The sequence below is a fragment of the Stylophora pistillata genome, chromosome 14 (genome assembly GCF_964205215.1).
Source record: "Stylophora pistillata chromosome 14, jaStyPist1.2, whole genome shotgun sequence".
NCBI classification, from domain to species: Eukaryota; Metazoa; Cnidaria; class Anthozoa; order Scleractinia; family Pocilloporidae; genus Stylophora; species Stylophora pistillata.
The window spans coordinates 19,334,595-19,353,199 of NC_142532.1; the positions used below are offsets into that span (position 1 = coordinate 19,334,595).

The following is an 18,605-nucleotide window of genomic DNA, read 5'->3' on the forward strand; positions in this document are numbered from 1 at the left end:
TGATTTGTAGTTTTAGAATACTTCAAAAATTTGGACTGTCTCTCATTGTCTGGTACGGTAGTTCCAGGTGCAATTCTTCCGAATTTATTACGAAAAATTATTCAGTTTTGTGTTTTCTCCGTCTCCAAATTTCGACGAAGAATGTAACTTGCTTTCTTCAGTATCCATGGAAGCCATTATAAGTGCTTCTTCGTAACATGGTGGCGGAGCAAAGTTCTCTGGGAAAACATCTGTACAAACTGCAACATCCATAGATAAATGAACTTCATTTAAACCTTGGACAGCAGTGAAATAATCCGGCAAATCTATCGCAGAGACCTCAGCGAATGGCTGACGGCGAAGAATATGGTTATACGGAAGCGAAGGAACCGGAGATTTTGCCAAATCTTCCGCAGGAATCGCAGAGATTACAACTTGGGAAGCGAAAACTTTTGATCCCCTATTGATAGATAGTTTATTATCAAAAACCTTGCAGCCACAGGCTGAATTACGTTTGATTTACAATAAAATATATACTACAAAAAATACATGGCTAAGAAGAACTAATTAAAAAGACAAAAATATATAATTAAGAGAAAAACAATATTACATCATTGCTTTATGGACATAGTGATGGATAAAACTATTTCGAGTACGAATGGTGTGGAGGCGCCGTGTAGTAAAAGAGTGCTGACTCCTTAAATTGACTTCGCACTCATTCTTGGGAGGTAGTAAGCTATAGAGCTTGTGCGAGGGATTAGACAGGATGGAATTAAAAAGCTTATCACATAAGAACTCGCGGCGGTTGTGTAAGGGAACTAGACCAGTCAAAAGAAGCGCCTCATTGTACGAACAATCTGGATAGTACCAACAAGCCCAAAGTCACTCCAACAATCAACAGTACTATGCTAATAGCTGCAGTTGTAATGGTTGAGTTTGAGTCTTTAGTGGAGAACCCCAAAATAGTGAATATGAAGAGAATAAGGCTCGTTACGATGAAAATATAACCGAGGGCTACAGTCAGGGAACAAACACTTGCTTTGCACTTCGACAACCTCGAGTTTCCTTGCTCCACAGAATCATTCGTCATTTTCGAAGCCGCAGTATGACAAAGTTAAACAAGCGATTTTTCCAGGCATAAAGTTTACGTCCGTGAAGAGAGAAGTTATTTGAAGAGCTTGCCTCTGCGGAGGAAAGTGAGACAATCGTTATCTTGTCTCGCCCTCTGGAACCATCTGTTTATATTATTTATAAGTTCAGTATTTTACTCACGTTAATAGGCTACAACACACTTCGGTAAGCGGAAGTGAAACTATCGGGCATTTGTGGCAATGCACTTTGATTGGCTACGCGCGTGCAATTGCAAATCGCACGATGCATCTCCGAGTCACGTAATCTAATTGACGAAGTTGCATCTCTGTTTACACTGATAGGCGGCCTTTTAAGTCCTTCTGGAAAGAAATAATTTTCAGGGAAATCAGGCTGTTTTTACAGCACTCGTTGATGTGTCTAATGATCGACAGAGGAAAACCATTTTAAGGAAGCTTCCAGACACTAGCTACAAAACTAAAGCAGGGACGTTCTAAGAGGTAAGTTCAAATGGCGGTTCCTTTTTATTTAGGGGCGCGGAAAAACACGGAAATATACGGCTAAGAAGGTATTGATGAGATTTAAAAAATGTCTTAAAAGTGGTCTCCAGCTTTTACTCAAATCACATCGAAAATCACTGATAATGTTCATTATATGAAGTGATTATTGACTAATTTTAATCTAATTTCCTTATTTTTCAATGCTGCGCCTCGACGAATTTGAATAACCTCTTAAAAGAGTGACTCTGCCCTTCACGATAGAGAGAAGGGGAAAGGGGGGTGGGAATTCTTGACATAATTTTGGTTGGGGCTGTGCCGCCAAAAGCGTTCAACCCTCATCCACTTTAAAACAAAATCATTTCAATTTATTGCTGCCCTGAGGGACTTAACGAAAGAGAATTTGTATCAGTCCTACGACTCATCGCCTCAAAATCTATTCCCTGTTTGGCGCCATATACCCATTTAAGTCAAGTGAGGGATCAGCCACTCCCCTCCCACCCCTCCCCAGGACCTTAGTGTATAGCATGCAAAACGGCTTGGGTGAAGTGAATTAATGATGTTGGTCTATTAAATGATCACAACTACGGTTTGGGAATCTTTAAAAGTTGTCTCACAAACTCACAACACGCGAGGGACCACGCGAGGGACCACGCGAGGGGCCACGCGAGTGACCACGTGAGGGGCCACGCGAGATAAGAGTTTATTATTCATGTAAAAAAATAACCTCGTATGATTTGATACCTTCCTTACCTTTCTTAATTGAGATGTCTTCGTTTCGGTATATTTACGTTGCTGGTCTCAATAGTTTTTACCTCTGATCGCGCAAAACAGAAGTCCTCTTCCTTCACTCAAATAGATACAAGACCTTGACGTGCGCCTTTATTGAAAATGAAGATTCAAAAGTAAATTCCTAAATATCTTAAGCCTCCATCGACGACATGGCTAACTTTATAACTAGATGGAAGGCGATTCACTGAGATCAATACGGGAAATTACTTTAACTCATATATGAGTTCTCCGAATAATAATCAAAGCACTTTCCGGAAAAGCGATGAGAATTTGCATATTTCATTTTCTTGGTCTTTACAACGATAACTAAACAGCGCAAATTTATATTATCCGGGTTAAGAGATTTTACGTAGAAGCTCATGCAAAAATAACGAAATGCCAACTGTGCCTTTCCTACAGTACTGGTAAAGTGTTATGTCGGAGTAAACATCTAAGCGTTCATGTATATTGCGAAAAAAGTTGATAAAAATATTGAGAGCTCATCTTCTCCATCTCTCACCTCCATTCTCTAAGTTTTTTATTGTGTGTGTCTCCACTGCCTGTTTGAAATTACATTCTGTGCTTAAAGAGCATGAACCAATTTTCCGCGTTCTTCCCCCTTTCGTGTAGCTTTTCTTTTTCTCTCACATACAGGCTTCTACCTTATGCGTTTAGTGTTTCACGAATACTTCTTCAGCTTATGTAAATTGTTTGTTTCTAAGTTGTTCAAATACGTCTTGTCCGTTACTTGCAACTGGATGGCCTCGAACGAAGACTGCTAGTTCGAGCGCTTTTTCGTAACACGGCGGTGGTGTTCTGGGGAATTCTTCCAGCAACGCATCGTCCACGTTTATGGATGAATTGACCTCCCATGTATCTTGAACAGCGGTGAAATAATCCGGCAAATCTATTGGCGAAGAAGGACCATCACACGGCCGACGGTGCGAAATATGATTATTGATCAAGACTGCAGTCGGAGATTTTTCAAAGCCTGCAACCGGAACCCGAGGTATTTCAGCTTGAAGATCAGAAATGATTTTTCTCTTTCTTAAGTAAACTAACACCACTAGTGTTGTCACTCCGATACAAAGCAAAAAAATGGCGGCACCCCAGTAAATGGGCAAAACGAGGGAGTTTGGCGAACTGCATCTAGGGAAAAATAAAACAAATATAAGAACCAGAGTGGCGATGGTCGCTGTGAAACAAAAAAATACTTATCCAACCGCAGCTGCCAAGAGGAACTTTCCGCGACATTTTGAAAACGATGACACTTCTTGACTCCTTTCTGTCATTATGTAAGCGCTCGGTAGGTTGGAATAGGCCGGCACTGACTTCGAAGGAAACTGTTTTGCCTTTAGACGTTAAGTGAATGATAAACTGATTTGTTTCTTATGGGATACAGCTCATCTATTTTAAGGACTTCCTTTACCAGTGTACTTCCGACCCATGGGTAGCTAGGGTCAGGCCTGGGTCGAACGGAAAAACATCAATTAACACATGCCCGCCATAATTTATCGCCTAAGGGGAGGATGGAGGGGAAAGAGGGATTTGGCTATGTCACGATCTCAGTGGCCAATCAGAGTACGCCTTATCTCTGGACTTCTGTTACTGATCCGTTTAAAAACATACGAAAAGTTAACTCCCTAAGTTAATATAAAGATCTCTTTTATTCCAGAGGGATATTTAGATAAATCCCCCGCCCCTCGGCTATCTTATAGTCGTGTTCCTCGCCACAAACCTGACTATTTTGCGGTTATTCGCCCTAATGATGAACGTTTTATCTCACTTGTGGACGTTAAGAACTGAACAGAAGATTTCCCTGAAATATCACCACCTCCCAAGGTAAAGGCGGTTGGAATAACGAACGGTTATTTCATTAAGCTTTTGGTTAAAACTGAACAGAAAAGTCTTGATGCAATATGGAAAGCCTCTGTCAGTTACTCAGCAATTGTGCGTTGGATGTGGATGATAAATAGTCAGCGAGACGCGTCGTGCCGAGTTGGCTAAAACCAATCTCGTATCCAACAAGCGCGAAAAGAATAATTGTTTTATTAAATTTTTGAACATTTGGATCTTTGGAGCCTTTTCAGGTCCGCAACAATTGGCGCAAAGTATTTCCATACAAGGTTACTCGTAATATATATATCTTATTATTAAAAAATAGATCATTGGATAATGCAATTCAAGAATTTTTATTGGCTTAGCCATTATGATATATCAGCCAATATACCATAATCTACAAATATGGTAGGCGTACATGTCAGCTTAAAATTAAACGGGAGCTAAAAATTTAATAATTTGATATAACGTTTTTAATAAAACAATTATTCCACTCGCGCTTGTTGGATATGAGATGATTATAGCTAACTCGGCGCTACGCGCCTCGTTGGCTATCTATCATCTCATATCCAACGCGCGCTCGTGGAATAATTGTTCATTAGACGTTTTGTTGTGTAGTATGGCTGAGTATTTTTACGAGTTGTGCCGTATTTTGACGAGCCCGTAGGGCGAGTCAAAATACAAATAACGAGTAAAAATACTCAGCGATACTACACGGCTAAACGTCTAATAAGTTATTTATTATCCAAGACGCCAAACTGTTATTTCAGTGCGGGCGAATTTCGCGGATATTTATTTACGGGGAGTGCGTGACAGAAGTATGCGAAGCGGAACAGAATTGGCGTGTTGTCGTGTTGCTGTTTCTATTTTCTTCAATAAATTAAGAAATTTCCAGGTCGTCTAGCTGTTTTTCTTCGTTCGATTCATCTAATAAACTTGGATGTATATTTGCCAGCCATTCTGACTCTTCGTCGTCGTAAATATGATTCAAATTGTCTGCCATCGCTTGCGCGAAGCGAGAAAACCTGTTTAACCGTTACTCTAGAGTACAAAAACCGCGTGATATTTGTACTCGTCAATGGCGTTATTTGTACTCTACGAAGTGTAGTTGGATAATAAGACCTGATAACCGCATTTGATTGAACCAATCAGAACACTAGAAATGCAATATTTGGTGTTACAAAATTTAATAATATGAAAATAGACCGTTACACAGGGGACGCGCTCAAACCTCAGGCGGACGCTTTTGTCACAGCTCCGAACTGGAGTATCTATAATAATGCTAAGTAAGAGCTGGGCCATTTTTCTCAATCTCAAAAAGACTTTCTGAACTTCGACACAAGTATCTGTGATAAGTGGTAATATATGAAAGTAAATACCCGTGATTATATTGAAATCTATCCCTTTTGCCAAGAATTCATGCTCGGCTGAATCTCTTAGTTAACACAGAAACTCAGCAAGAGCCTGTGCTTAGAACAATGAATGTCTGATAATGAGTTGATCAATAAATCGCCTTGTTTTATAATTATTTATTGTTAAGATATGTTCTTAAATCCACTTATGGTGCATTTTTTGGTACATACAGCTTAATTTATTGTTCAAACCTTCGTGACACCCTGTTCCAACTTTTAGAAAGGCAAACAAACCACCTTCGGCGAGCCCTTTGTTCTTAAAGTTTCGAAATAGGGAACTTGGAAGTTAACTCCAAGAATTAACTCCAAGAGTTAAAATTGTACCAAAAACCTTCATAAACAAGTTAGAACTTAGCTTTAACTTTGAAAAGTTCTTTCATCCAGAAAACAATTTGGTTCTTACAGAAGTAAGGTTGTATCGCCTCAGCAGGCAAACGAAACGCTTTGTTTCTAACAAAATCTGATTTTCATTTCGCACTTCAGAAAACCGACAAACTGCCGAAGGGATGCTATAGAAAAAATATCGAAAGGTTGAAGCTGCAGCGTTTCGTAGGAGCAAAATAATAAAACTGTCAGTTCACTTTGCTTGATCAACCTTATCCACTTGAATTAAACGTCAAATGAGCTTTATTTAGAATGGCTACCCTAGTTAATGCGCACTGGAGTTCATGATTTACGCTTGGTAGCTTTGTTTGCGTTTGAAGAAGACAGAAAGATTGCAATCGTATTGACCTAAACCCGCAGGTCATCTCTTTCATTCACTGCTAAGGAAGCAGTTTAGGTTGTTTTGAAAGGAAGTCGTTATCCGTTTTGCTGTATCCTCATCCTAACGCCCACAATATATAATCTCAATTACGAAAAACACGGCGTTTTTTTTTAAAAGTCTTCATCGAAAAAGCGGATCTAGTTCCAATCGACTGAGAAACTTTATAAAAATAACTACATTGAGATTAATGTACCCAAAGGCATGGAAGAAGAGCCCTTTATTTTTTTGCCCTCATTTCCAGTAATGGCATCCGGTGTGGCTCCCTGAAAAGATTTGTAATTGTGTCTGTACATTCAGGTTTCCGTAAATGGTTCAACCTACGAGTACCTGCGGAAATAAGTCAAATGATAATGATGTTTTTGTCGCATCAACTAGATTGATAATTGTATCGGCGATCGTAAAGAAATTCCCAAGCTGACGTTTCAAACCTTAGCCCTTCGTCAAGATTCTTTGACATAATCCATTCAGTTAATAAAACCGGATTATTTTGTAAAACCGCTTTGCCGACCGGACGCAGCATCACAGTTTCAGTGTATAGCCGTTACGTCATGACTTTGACATCGATATCCTCTCAGTCAAGACTACCTCTGACGTCAGTCTTTCTCAGGAGCTCCCTCACACGAACGAACTCTCCTCTCGACTGCTGCATTTCGTCGATAACATTTTTCCTAAGGAAAAAAATGAGAACGAACTACGGAGAAGAAAACTCCACCATATCAACAAAGTGTGCCGGACGCTTTGTTGGAGTATTCGGTATTGGGATGTCATCGCTTCTCTGCCTTTCTGGCATTTCTCTGTGTGCAATTTTGACCACATTTGTAGCTTTGTCCAAAAGATGCTCTAACTGTCGATCCTTCGTCACCGATGACCCAGATTCAGTCTGGATTTTTGCAATTACTGCAACGGCACTGTTTATTGTTAGCGGCTGTATAATTGTAGCATTAGTGTTCCGCGGTAAGAGACTGAAGACTCGACACTTTCCATTTCCCAGGGAAGCTGTAGTATTGGAGATTCCTGCTGATAATCTGGAAAATTCTTCCAAGTGTAATCATTTGCCTCATCAGAATTGGACAGGGTTACCAGACTACTTCACAGCTGTTCAAATTTGTTCATCTGAAGACACAGCCGCAAACCAGATGGACCTTTTCCCTGAGACGCCTCCCCCTTCTTACGAACAAGCGCTTGAAACGATGAACAGACTTAATTGAAAAGGACGAGGTGATTGCATAAAAGGCAGATCACATCTACAAAGCGTACCGCGAAAGACTATCAGACTCTGTGACTAATCACCGGTCATATCGATACGAACTGTAGGATATACGTCCACGCGCTCAAGGTTCATTATCCATCCCAATGTTTCCGAATGAAAAGCAATTGAGTGTGAGCACTAGTTCGGCTAAGCGTAGTAGTGTTTCAGATTTAGGTTCCTTAACAGTACGTTGATCAAAAAAATGTTTAAGGGCCAGAAGGCCTTCGCCATTAGGAATGACAGTGTAAAGAGACGTAATATCCATGGTGAAAAGAAGTTTGTTTTGGCCAAGGAAATTAAATTAAATTTTTTCATTCGGAAACAACTTCTTCAAACAAACCAATGGTGTAGCCATGGGCACCAAAATGGGACCTAGTTATGCCAATCTTTTTGTAGGTTTTGTCGAACATCAATTTTTCAGCCAATACAACGGGTCCAAACCTGAACTCTACGGTCGCTACATCGACGACTGTATCGGTGCTACCTCCTCTACCAGAGAGGAGCTCACTAAATTCATAAACGCAGTCAATTCTTTTCACCCAGCTCTGAAATATACTTGGGAAATTTCTGACAATTCTTTATCCTTTTTAGACGTCAAAGTTTCAATTGAAGGTAACGGTTTATGCACTAGTGTGTATTACAAACCTACAGACTCGCATAATTACTTGTTATATTCGTCTTCGCATCCATCTCACGTTAAGAATTCCATTCCTTTTTCTCAGTTTCTAAGACTTCGTCGTTTATGTAGTGATGACTCTGATTTCCACCACAAATCAGAGTCGATGTGCCAGTTCTTCGATAAACGTGGTTACCCTGTTTCCGTCGTTCAAGCGGGTTACCACCGCGCTCAATTTATTGATCGACATTCAGCACTACAAACGTCGCATAAGGAAGATTCCGACCGCATTCCATTCACTCTCACGTTTCACCCTCACAACCACTCAGTTAAATCCATCATTCTTAAAAACTTTAAATTACTTCAAAACGATCCAGAGACAAGCACTATCTTTTCGCAGCCTCCGCTCATTTCATTCAAACGCGACAAAAACATAGGCAATTTTTTGGTCAGAAGTTCTTTTCAGACTAATGACCAACCAGGCACTTTTAAATGCGCTCGTGCACGATGCAAAACGTGTCCTTTCATTCACAACACTGATAAAATATTGGGACCTAAACGATCCATTAAGATCACCGATCACTTTACGTGCACCTCCGCCAATGTAATCTATTGCATAACTTGCACTTATTGCAAAAAGATATACATCGGCGAAACAGGCAGAAGACTAGGTGACCGATTCCGAGAACACCTTCGAGACGTGGAAAGGAATGACAAGGACACATCGAAACCAGTCGCTAGACATTTTAATTTACCTAATTATTCTAAGCAACACATGGCAATCTGCGGTCTTTCCTTGCACTTAGGTGGCACGGAAAGCCGTAAAACTCTTGAACAAAAGCTCATCTTTCAAACCGGCAGTCTAAATCCCACAGGGATCAACGAACGCTTTTCATTCCACTAATTTATTCATGTTTTTCTCGTTGCCATGCTCCCACCAATAACGTAGCTCCATTTTCTGCCTTTAAAAGCATACACAACCCACAATTCCTCTATTCGCTCCGACAAAGGGCTAACGCTCGAAACGTCAGCTTTTGTAATCATTACGGTGGCTAATTTACCATTTCAACTTTGTTGATATATCCAAATTATTTCGTTACTCCCACCGACGCAGCCCCAAACAGTTTCTTTCGAAACTATCAGCCTTTATTCATTTGTAATGCTACCATGTATGATTAGAGACTAGTATACAATAAAAACAAGGGGAAAAAAATATTGTAACACATTCATTCGCTTAATTAGAAAAATCAGCTCTCGGCGGAGACTGAAAATTTTTCCTCCTTCTATTCAAATTTATTTACAAGTGGCCGTGGTGTGTGATGAACTAAAACTTGCTACTTCGGTAACACAATTTATACTGGTTAAATATTCAACTTTTCTAACAACCTAAGTTTTGTAGAATCGCTTGCAAACTTGACTTTGTTAAAGTTACAAGGAAAGCTTCTCCAGAAAACCTTGTAAAGCCTAAATGAGTCGATGGTGACACAATCTTGGCTGCATTTTTACTTACCTTAATTTACGGAAATTACTGCAAGGCACTGATTGTTCAACCGAGCAATGATCTGCATGTTTTAAGGGGCCGACCATTTAACTTTTAAGGTGGGGGTGGGTGATTTCTGGTCATGAAGAAATTTTTTCTAGCAATCTGCTGTGGAGGATATTTTTTTCCGTTCTAAATGTTTTTTTTTTTCTGTTAAATTTCGGCTACATGCAATTTTCTTCTTCCAACAAGCGCTTGCAGGAAATTTTTTTTCAAAATTACCTACCCACCCCCCCCTCTCAAAGTTAAATGGTCGGCCTCTAACGTGGGATCTTTGTCAATATCAGTACGGAAAAGTACAAAGAGGAATTTGTTGGAACGGATCCGCTCTAAAGTGAAAGTTTTAAAAACATCCAACAGCTGCGTCTTACCTCAGTTGAGTTTGACGTTCAGAAGAGTAATTTCGAGTTATCATCTCCGATCATGGTGAAAACTTGCTGTTGCGGCTGCAGTCTACAAGCAGGTGTTAAGATATCGGTATCTTCGGGCTGGTGAGTTTGAGAATGTTTATTTATTTTGATATTTTGAAATATCCCTCTGCTTTTATACCTTGGCTGACTACCTGATTTCACGATTTTCGGTGCGATTTCGTAAAAACCGCGAACTTTCAGTTCCGCAGAAATTAAAATAACGACAGCGGAGCTGATTAGCCGCGCGAAAGTTCATTCCACCACTTAAAGTTTTGAGTATGATTTCCAAAACGCTTTTATCTGATCAAAAACATTAATGGTGTTACCAGTCATACAAATAACTAGCGGTACAAATGATATTTAAAACTATGAGAACAATGATAAATAGGTTAGGATCACAATATATAGAATAATTAACATATAAAATAAAAAAAATAATTAATATCAGGCAGGCTATGAAAACGCACTACGAAATAAATGTGTCTTAAGTTTAGACTTGAAGCCAGCAGCAATGTTTTCAGACCTAATTTCCAGAGGAAGCGCGTTCCAAAGTTTCGGCGCAGCATACGTGAAGGAGCGATCACCAATAGTTACTTTAGACAACTTTTTAGGATAACTAGGAGGAGGTTATCACGAGAACTCCTAAGATTATACCGTGAAGGTGACTTAATGGAAATTAAAGAGGCTAGATATGTAGGTGCCAAACCTTTAAGAACCTTATTGTAATTAAAAGAATTTTAAAAACAATTCGAATTTAACTGAGATACAATGAAATATATGAAGTTCATATATTTTGTACTGCGGTATTAGATACATACGATATCTAATACCGCAGTACAAAATATATGAACTTCATATATTTCATTGTATCTCATTTATCACTTTCACGGGTTTATTACGAATCAACTCAACGGCCTGCTCCCAGTTGGCTTGTTAGCTCAATTGGTAGAGCGCTGCACTAGTATCGCAGAGGTCAGTGGTTCGAATCCCGTACAGGCCTGATTTTTTTCAGGTCTGATTTTCGCTATTGCTTAAATAGCGCTATCTACTGCGAGGATCGTGCATCATATGTATCGAATTTAACTGGTAGCCAGTGTAAATCAAAAAGTAAAGGTGTAATATGGCAGTATCTACTCTGCTGACAAACCAGTCTAGCAGCAGCATTCTGTATTCTTTGAAGCTTATTTAAACGATAGTCAGGAATACCATACAAAATACTGTTACAAAAGTCAATCCTAGATGACACAAATGCATGTACCAGAGTCTCAGTGCAGCGTCTAGAGAGGTACTTCCGTAAACGCCGAATGTTATAGAGATAATAAAAACAAGAACCAGACAAATTCGTTATGTGGGTAGCCATTGATAAATGATTTTGTGTCAAACCAAGAACCGAAGTTTCTAGCAGAGGAGACTGCTGAGACGCTGCAATCACCCACCCGTATACAATGAGTATTAACTTTAGCCAACTGCTGAGGTGTTCCTATGACCAAAAATTCAGACTTAACATCGTTGAGCTTTAGACTGTCAGTTAACATCCATGAGCGAATATCATCAACACAGGACTCTAAAGCATTTAGGGCGGAAGACTCATCAATAGCGTCATTGGGACAAAAAGTAATATATAATTGAGTATCATCTGCAAAACAGTGAACGTCAGGCAAATGCGATTGAACAATCTGAAACAATCTACTAGTGTAGAGTGTGAATAAAAGAGGGCCCAGAGAAGATCCCTGCGGTTCACCACAATCCAAACTGAATCTTCTTGAAAGTGCACTGTGCACCGAAATGCACTGAGAACGACCAGAGAGGTAAGATCGAAACCATGGGAGGACATTGCCTTGGATACTAAAGGAGTTTTCTAATCGTCTTAGCAGCATGCCATGATCCACAGTATCAAAAGCGGCACTAAGATCAAGGAGAAGTAGTAAAGTCACCCGTTGTTTATCCATATTGAGTAGAATATCGTTTACAACCTATAGCAGAGCGGTTTCAGCACTGTGGTGAGGGCGGTACGCCGATTGATACACTGGAAGCAGGTTATTCGAAGACAAATGCTTGTACAGCTGCTTAGCAACAACAGTCTCAAATATCTTTGGGATGTACTGTAGGTTGCTCACTGGTCTGTGGTTCTTAAGAACAACATCAAGACCAGCCTCCTTGAGAAGTGGTCTCACTATCGCAAGTTTCCAAGAGTCAGGGAAATGACCTGTACTCAGCGATAGGTTAATGATTCTTGTAATCGTAGGTAGGAGTACATTAAGATGATCAACAAGTAATGTAGTTGGAATCGGATCAAGAAGACAGGACTTCTTAGCAGACGACAAAATAATTGCTTGTACATCATTTGTCGATAAAAGTTCGAATTCAGAAAGTGACGCATCAGTAACCAATTCAGCAGGTAGGGTGCTGGATAAACATCGGGGAGCTGTGTCTGAGATCATGGACTTTATTCCAGCAATCTTCTGAGCAAAGAACTCACCAAAATCAGTCGCCAGAACTTGAAAGTCTGTGCATGGAGGGAAAGTAGGACCTTCAGCGAGATTGAGAAGAGACCTGCTGGCCTTAAACAACCCAGCTTTCTTTGGTCATTACCCATATCATCTATTAAATTCCTGTAATACTATTGACGGGCTTTATTCATCAAATATGTCACACGATTTCTCTGGGAACGAAAAAGAGCCAAATTAGTGGGTGATTTCGAAGCTCGCCAACGCCTTTCCACCTTTCGTTTTTGCCATTTTGCACACCTAATTTCATCAGTCATCCATGGAGCAGAGGGTCGAGCGCGAATTTGTTTTGTCTTGACAGGTGCATGACAATGCAACAACGCTCGTAAAGTATTATGAAATTGCAAGACAAGCTCTTCAAGGTTGTCAGACGGTCGATGAAACAAGTCACTGTCAATAATATCATGGTTGAAGGCGGCGGCATCAACAGCACGTATTTTCCTGACTGAAACAGAAGAAACTGACGAGGGCGGCTTGGCCACTCTCAATGAACAGACCACAAGTAAATGATCCGAGATAAGGGTGTCGGTGAATGGAGCCCCGCGGATGAAACTGTCAGAATTCCGGGTAATTACCAGATCCAATGGGTGACCCTGATCATGTGTTGGTACATTTACATGCTGAGTTAAGGACATGGACTCCAGTCGCTCATGGAAACAACAAGCAGAAGAATCACTACGATCATCGACATGAACGTTGAAGTCGCCAGTCAAACAAAGTGGCTCAGACGTCAAGATGATTGATTCAAGGTAGACTGCAAACTCGTCCAGAAACGTGGATATAGTAATTGGATGGGACGAAGAATAAGGTGATCCATAAATGTCAATCAAATGTCAGACGTCAATCAATCAAATGATTGATTCAAGGTAGACTGCAAACTCGTCCAGAAACGTGGATATAGTAATTGGATGGGACGAAGAATAAGATGGTCGATAAACGATGACAAGTGTAAACTGCAAAGACTCATTAAATAATAAATATTCTGCAAATTCAAAAGATGACTTGGAACCAGAAGAAATATTCGAAACATGAATGCCATCCCTGAATAAGAGACCAATGCCACCACCCACACGATCGCTCCTCGGACAGTGAACAAAATTATATCCAGCAGGCGTAATCTCCTTGCACACCGCCGAGTCGTTTAACCGAAAGCCAAGTCTCGGTTATTGCAAACACATCAGCTTAACGTTCACAGACATAGTCAAAGAAGAGAGCAGATTGCAAATATAGGAAGACTAACTCTTCGAGGAAGCCGAGCTTCAAATAAATCCCTTCGACCAGTATACAGCAAGCCATAAGGGAAGGTACGTTTTTTATTGGGGAGGGGGGGGGGGGGTGGGCCGGGGTATTTTAGAAATTTTTTGCCAAAAAAGTCGTGGCCCTCCCTCCCACTTTCCAGATTGGATTAATGCATGACCCTTTATAAATGCCTGAACAAAAAGGATCTGACCCTCCCCCCACCTCCTCCAAGACAAAAACGACCGGAAGTGAAAATAACTGACCGGAAGTGTTGCTCATAACCGTGTCTGCGCACAAAGCAGTTTATTGTATGGCGTTGCACGGTGAAAACTTGAAAATGGGCAAGGATGTGCGAGGAATAGAAAGAGGGAAATGCGCTAGTGGAGAATGCCAGGATTTCATGAGGTCAGATGGAGCAACTTGTGGCTGTTGTGGCTGTTTGCCGATTCGCCATTCTAAAAAGGATGCCCGCTACTCCTCTGACTCTGTTGGTAGCACATCGGGTGCGGGAACAAGTGAAAGTACAAGTCCAGAGAAGTGGAAAGATGAAGATCTGGGGTGGTTCCCGAACCCAAAGGGCGAATATACTGAGTTCTCAAATAGCATTTTGTGAGAAAGGTGTGCTTTATATTGAGTATAGGCGAATGTCGTGTAAAGAGAGAAGTGGCAAACTATGTAAATTTTGCGAGAAGGATGAGACTACCAGCGCTCCACTTCCAACTCGACGACCATATCCCGACTATGGCAAGCTACCAAACTTCCATTATCTCTCTTGGAGTGCAACTCCCACCGATGGCCGTGAGCCAGATGACTTCCAGCCTCAAGCTCAGATTAAGCGATTGTTTGAGGAAAGTGAACTAGTCAGTGGGGACAGTGAGGCTATTAGAAGGTTTTCAGATAAATACATTGTCCCCGAAAAGCTTGTAGCGGAGTATGTTGAGCACCTTGCCCAGATAAAAATGCACAAGGAGAAGAAGAAAGAGGAGACTGAAACTGGAGCGAATGGAACGGCTTAACCGGGAGTACAATGACATTGACTGGGTTGGACTGTACAACTCCGATAAGCTGTCGTCGTTGAGGTGGACGAACTGTCCTTGTATTTTTCCCATCATAAGATCGCCTTCAACGGGAAGAAAGCTGAAAAAGTCGCAATGATAAAAGCGCACATTGGTAGCTTGCTGTACAATTTGATGGGGCGTCAACAACCTCGGAAGCCCCCACTCAGAAATGTACAGCAACAAGTGACCTCGTCACTTTCCGAGGTGGAAACTGACTCGCAAAGTGATGTGGTAGATCGAGTTGTTGGTTCAAGCCCGAGTAGCTCAAACAACGAATCGTCACCGGACACTAATTTTATGCCAGAGCCCCGCGCGGAAACATTACGGACGTCAAAATATGGACGAAAGCGGGCACGGGTCGAGAGAGACAATTACGTTAGTTGGGACAAGAGAGTTTAAAATGATGTAGATTGATTTAGACTGGTAGCTTTGCTTGTATATATAAGTTTTAGGTTTCTCTTCACTTCGCGTGTTTGGTAACAAATAATTAAAAGTCAACTAACCCACATGGACTAGTTTTTTCCTTGCAAAAAAAAAAAAACTATGACCCTCCCCAATTTGTAAAATATTTACTAATGACCCTCCCCTCCGAAGCCCCGGCCCACCCCCCCCCCCCCCAAATAAAGAACTTACCTTCCATAAGGAATAAATTCCATAACAAGAATAAGAAATAACGCAAAAACAGTGGAGCCGGGTAAGAACGTGACCGACCGCCATTCCTAATTTATGCAAATTACTGCGCTCATGAAGTGAAATTCTTCTTATTTTGCTGATTTGTGACGTTTTCTGCTATTTTTGGTTATTTCGTTTGTTTGGTTCACCTTGAGAATCTAATAACCTTGACCGCGCTCGCGCTTGTCATTGTCCTCTAACTGAATTCAGGTGGGTATGTCAAGTTAAAGATAGCACAGGCGGTAACGAATTAGACTATCTCCTCCTGAAACCAAAATATTGACCTGTGCGGCATTAATTTTTTTTTTTTTTTTTTTTTTTTTGCACGAGGATAGGAAGTTAAGTTCAGCTTTTATATCAAGGACATTGCACTAAGGTAAATAGCTTCAGCTCTTTCTGTGTGTTACCCCGTTAAGATGCCAGGCTAAGCTGGGTTGTAACTGCAGTTGTATCTCGGCTAGGTACCTTAATGTCACGGTCTGGCATGGAATTCCTTCCGTCAACTGACACCATTTGAAGGTAGTTCTTCGTAGACCCTTGAGCTAAAACCGTTAAGTTAAGGGCAGAAGCCTTTCTGTGAGCGTGGTTTGTGCAGCTTTTACCCTGAGAGCAGTTTTCATTTGAGTGTCGAAAAGCCAAAACCAAAGTTATTGCAACCACTAATCTTAACAAAGGTTAACATCATCATTAACCAATGAGAACTCCAAAATAAATACAGGCAACCTGCTCGAAGCGCGGGAAAACGCGAGTAACCGAGTTGGGATTGGTTTTTAGTTTTGCAATTGATTGGTTGAGAGAGTGGCACGAGTTTTCTAATATAAACCAATCACAGAGCCAAGCAAAACAAAACCAAAGCAAGCAGGATTATTTTTGATACTTAATTGAAACTGCACTAGTTCCCGTATCGCTCAGAGCTTTGGAAAAGCAAAACCGTATTCACGCAATCACGGATTTTTTTTCGAAGCTCAGTTCATAATTACTCCGGTACATCTTAATGAGATTTAGAAGTAGAATATATTTAGAATATTTTTCGTTAAACGAGTTTTACTTTTGAATAAAGGCTGATAGTTTCGAAAGAAACTGTTTGGGGCTGCGTCGGTGGGAGTAACGCAATAATTTGGATATATCAACAAAGTTGAAATGGTAAATTGGCCACCGTAACGATTACAAAAGCTGACGTTTCGAGCGTTAGCCCTTCGTCGGAGCGAATAGAGGAATTGTGGGTTGTGTGTGCTTTTAAAGGCAGAAAATGGAGCTACGTTATTAGTGGGAACATGGCAACGAGAAAAACACGAATAAATTAGTGGAATGAAAAGCGTTCGTTGATCCCTGTGGGATTTAGACTGCCGGTTTGAAAAATGAGCTTTTGTTCAAGAGATTTACTTTTGTCTGTCAATTTTATGTGTAAACTTTGTACTATCAAATTTTGTTTCGCGGGGCTCTCTTTAAACTGGCTATGCTAAATGTGATGTCCCTGTTTAAATATTGTTTAAATAAATAAATAAACAAAGTATACAAGTTTACCCTTTATTTCAGGGGAGGTCACGTCCTTATTGCATCATAAAAAAAAAGCCTTCTTGTAATGTGCATATGCTGTCCTTTAGTGCCTTTTTAAGGCATCTTCTCAACTGTTGAGTGTTTCACGAACAATTCGTCGGCCTATTTACACTGATTGTCTCCAAGCTGTTTAAATACGTCTTGTCTGTTCCTTGCAGATGGTTAGCCTTTGACCAAGGTTGCTAGTTCGAGCGCTTTTTCGTAACAAGGTGGTGGTGTTCTGGGGAATTCTTCCAGCAACGCATTGTCCACGTTCACGGTTGAACTGACCTCGCAATTATTTTGAATAGCAGTGAAATAATCTGGCAAATCTATTGACGAAGAAGGACCATCCCATGGCCGACGGTGTGGAATATGATTTTTAATCAAGACTGGAGTCGGAGATTTTTCTAAGTCTGCAACTGGAACTCGAGATATTGCAGCTTGAAGATTAGAAATGGTTCCTGTCTTTCTTACATAAACCAACATCACCAGTGTTGTCACTCCAATACAAAGCAGAAAAATAGCAGCAACCCAGTAAATAGATGCTACTAAGGAGTTAGGCGAACTGCATTCAGCGCAAAGTAAAACAAATACGAGAACCAGCGCGGCAGTGGTCGCTGTGAAACAGAAAATTACCAATCCAACCGTAACTGCCAAGAGGAACTTTTCATGACACTTTAAAAACGACGGTGCCCCTTGACTCCTTTCTGTCATTATGTAATCGCTCGTTAGGTTGAAATAGGTCGGTAATGACTTCGAATGAAAATTTTCTTCCTTCAGATGTGAAGTGAATGATGAACCAAGTTGTTTATGTTAAAATAGGGGTAAGCTCATCTGCTATTAAGACTTCCTTCACATGTGTACTTCCGACACCATAGGAAGAGTCGGGTTTGGGTTGAACGGAAATACGTCATCAATTCTTTGTGTCAGCACCTTGGAACATGCCTAAGGGACCAATCATTATTTGTCGCCTAGGGGGAGGAGGTTTGGATAATTTTGGTTCTGTCACGATAGAATTTACTCGATCTCCCCTCAAGGCTTAGTGTTATGACCTCAATTCTAATGATCTCTCCCTCATTTCTATTTAATTGGCGGTCGATTTTCAATAAACCCACCATTATAATCCGTTGGCAACGACTGATCCCCCCGCTCTCCATGAAAACCATATGAGATCTCCCCTCAAAATCCTCCATCCCCCCTCACCCACCGTGACAAAAATTTATGACTGATCTCTAAATTTCAAAGTGCAAGTCGGTCGTTTGCAATTCGCATCAATTTTATCCGTCTTCAGGCTCTCTTTTTCATTTTAGGTTTATTCTTTCTACTTTGCTAGTTTTTCTCCTTTCCAAAATTATTATTCATTTTTCTCTTCTCGTTGAAGTTATTTTGCTCCTCACAATAGAAGAATCGAAATCTACGTGA

The 18,605-nt window shown here is 40.6% G+C and overlaps 1 long non-coding RNA gene across 1 annotated transcript; it reads left to right on the plus strand.

Annotated features, from left to right (window-relative positions):
* Window positions 1-849: 849 nt before the first annotated feature.
* LOC148716991 (uncharacterized) lies at window positions 850-18,600 on the plus strand. The gene is made up of 2 exons (XR_015995484.1): window positions 850-3,345; window positions 17,360-18,600. It is a non-coding gene; the product is annotated as an uncharacterized LOC148716991 (long non-coding RNA).
* The last annotated feature ends 5 nt before the right edge of the window (window positions 18,601-18,605 follow it).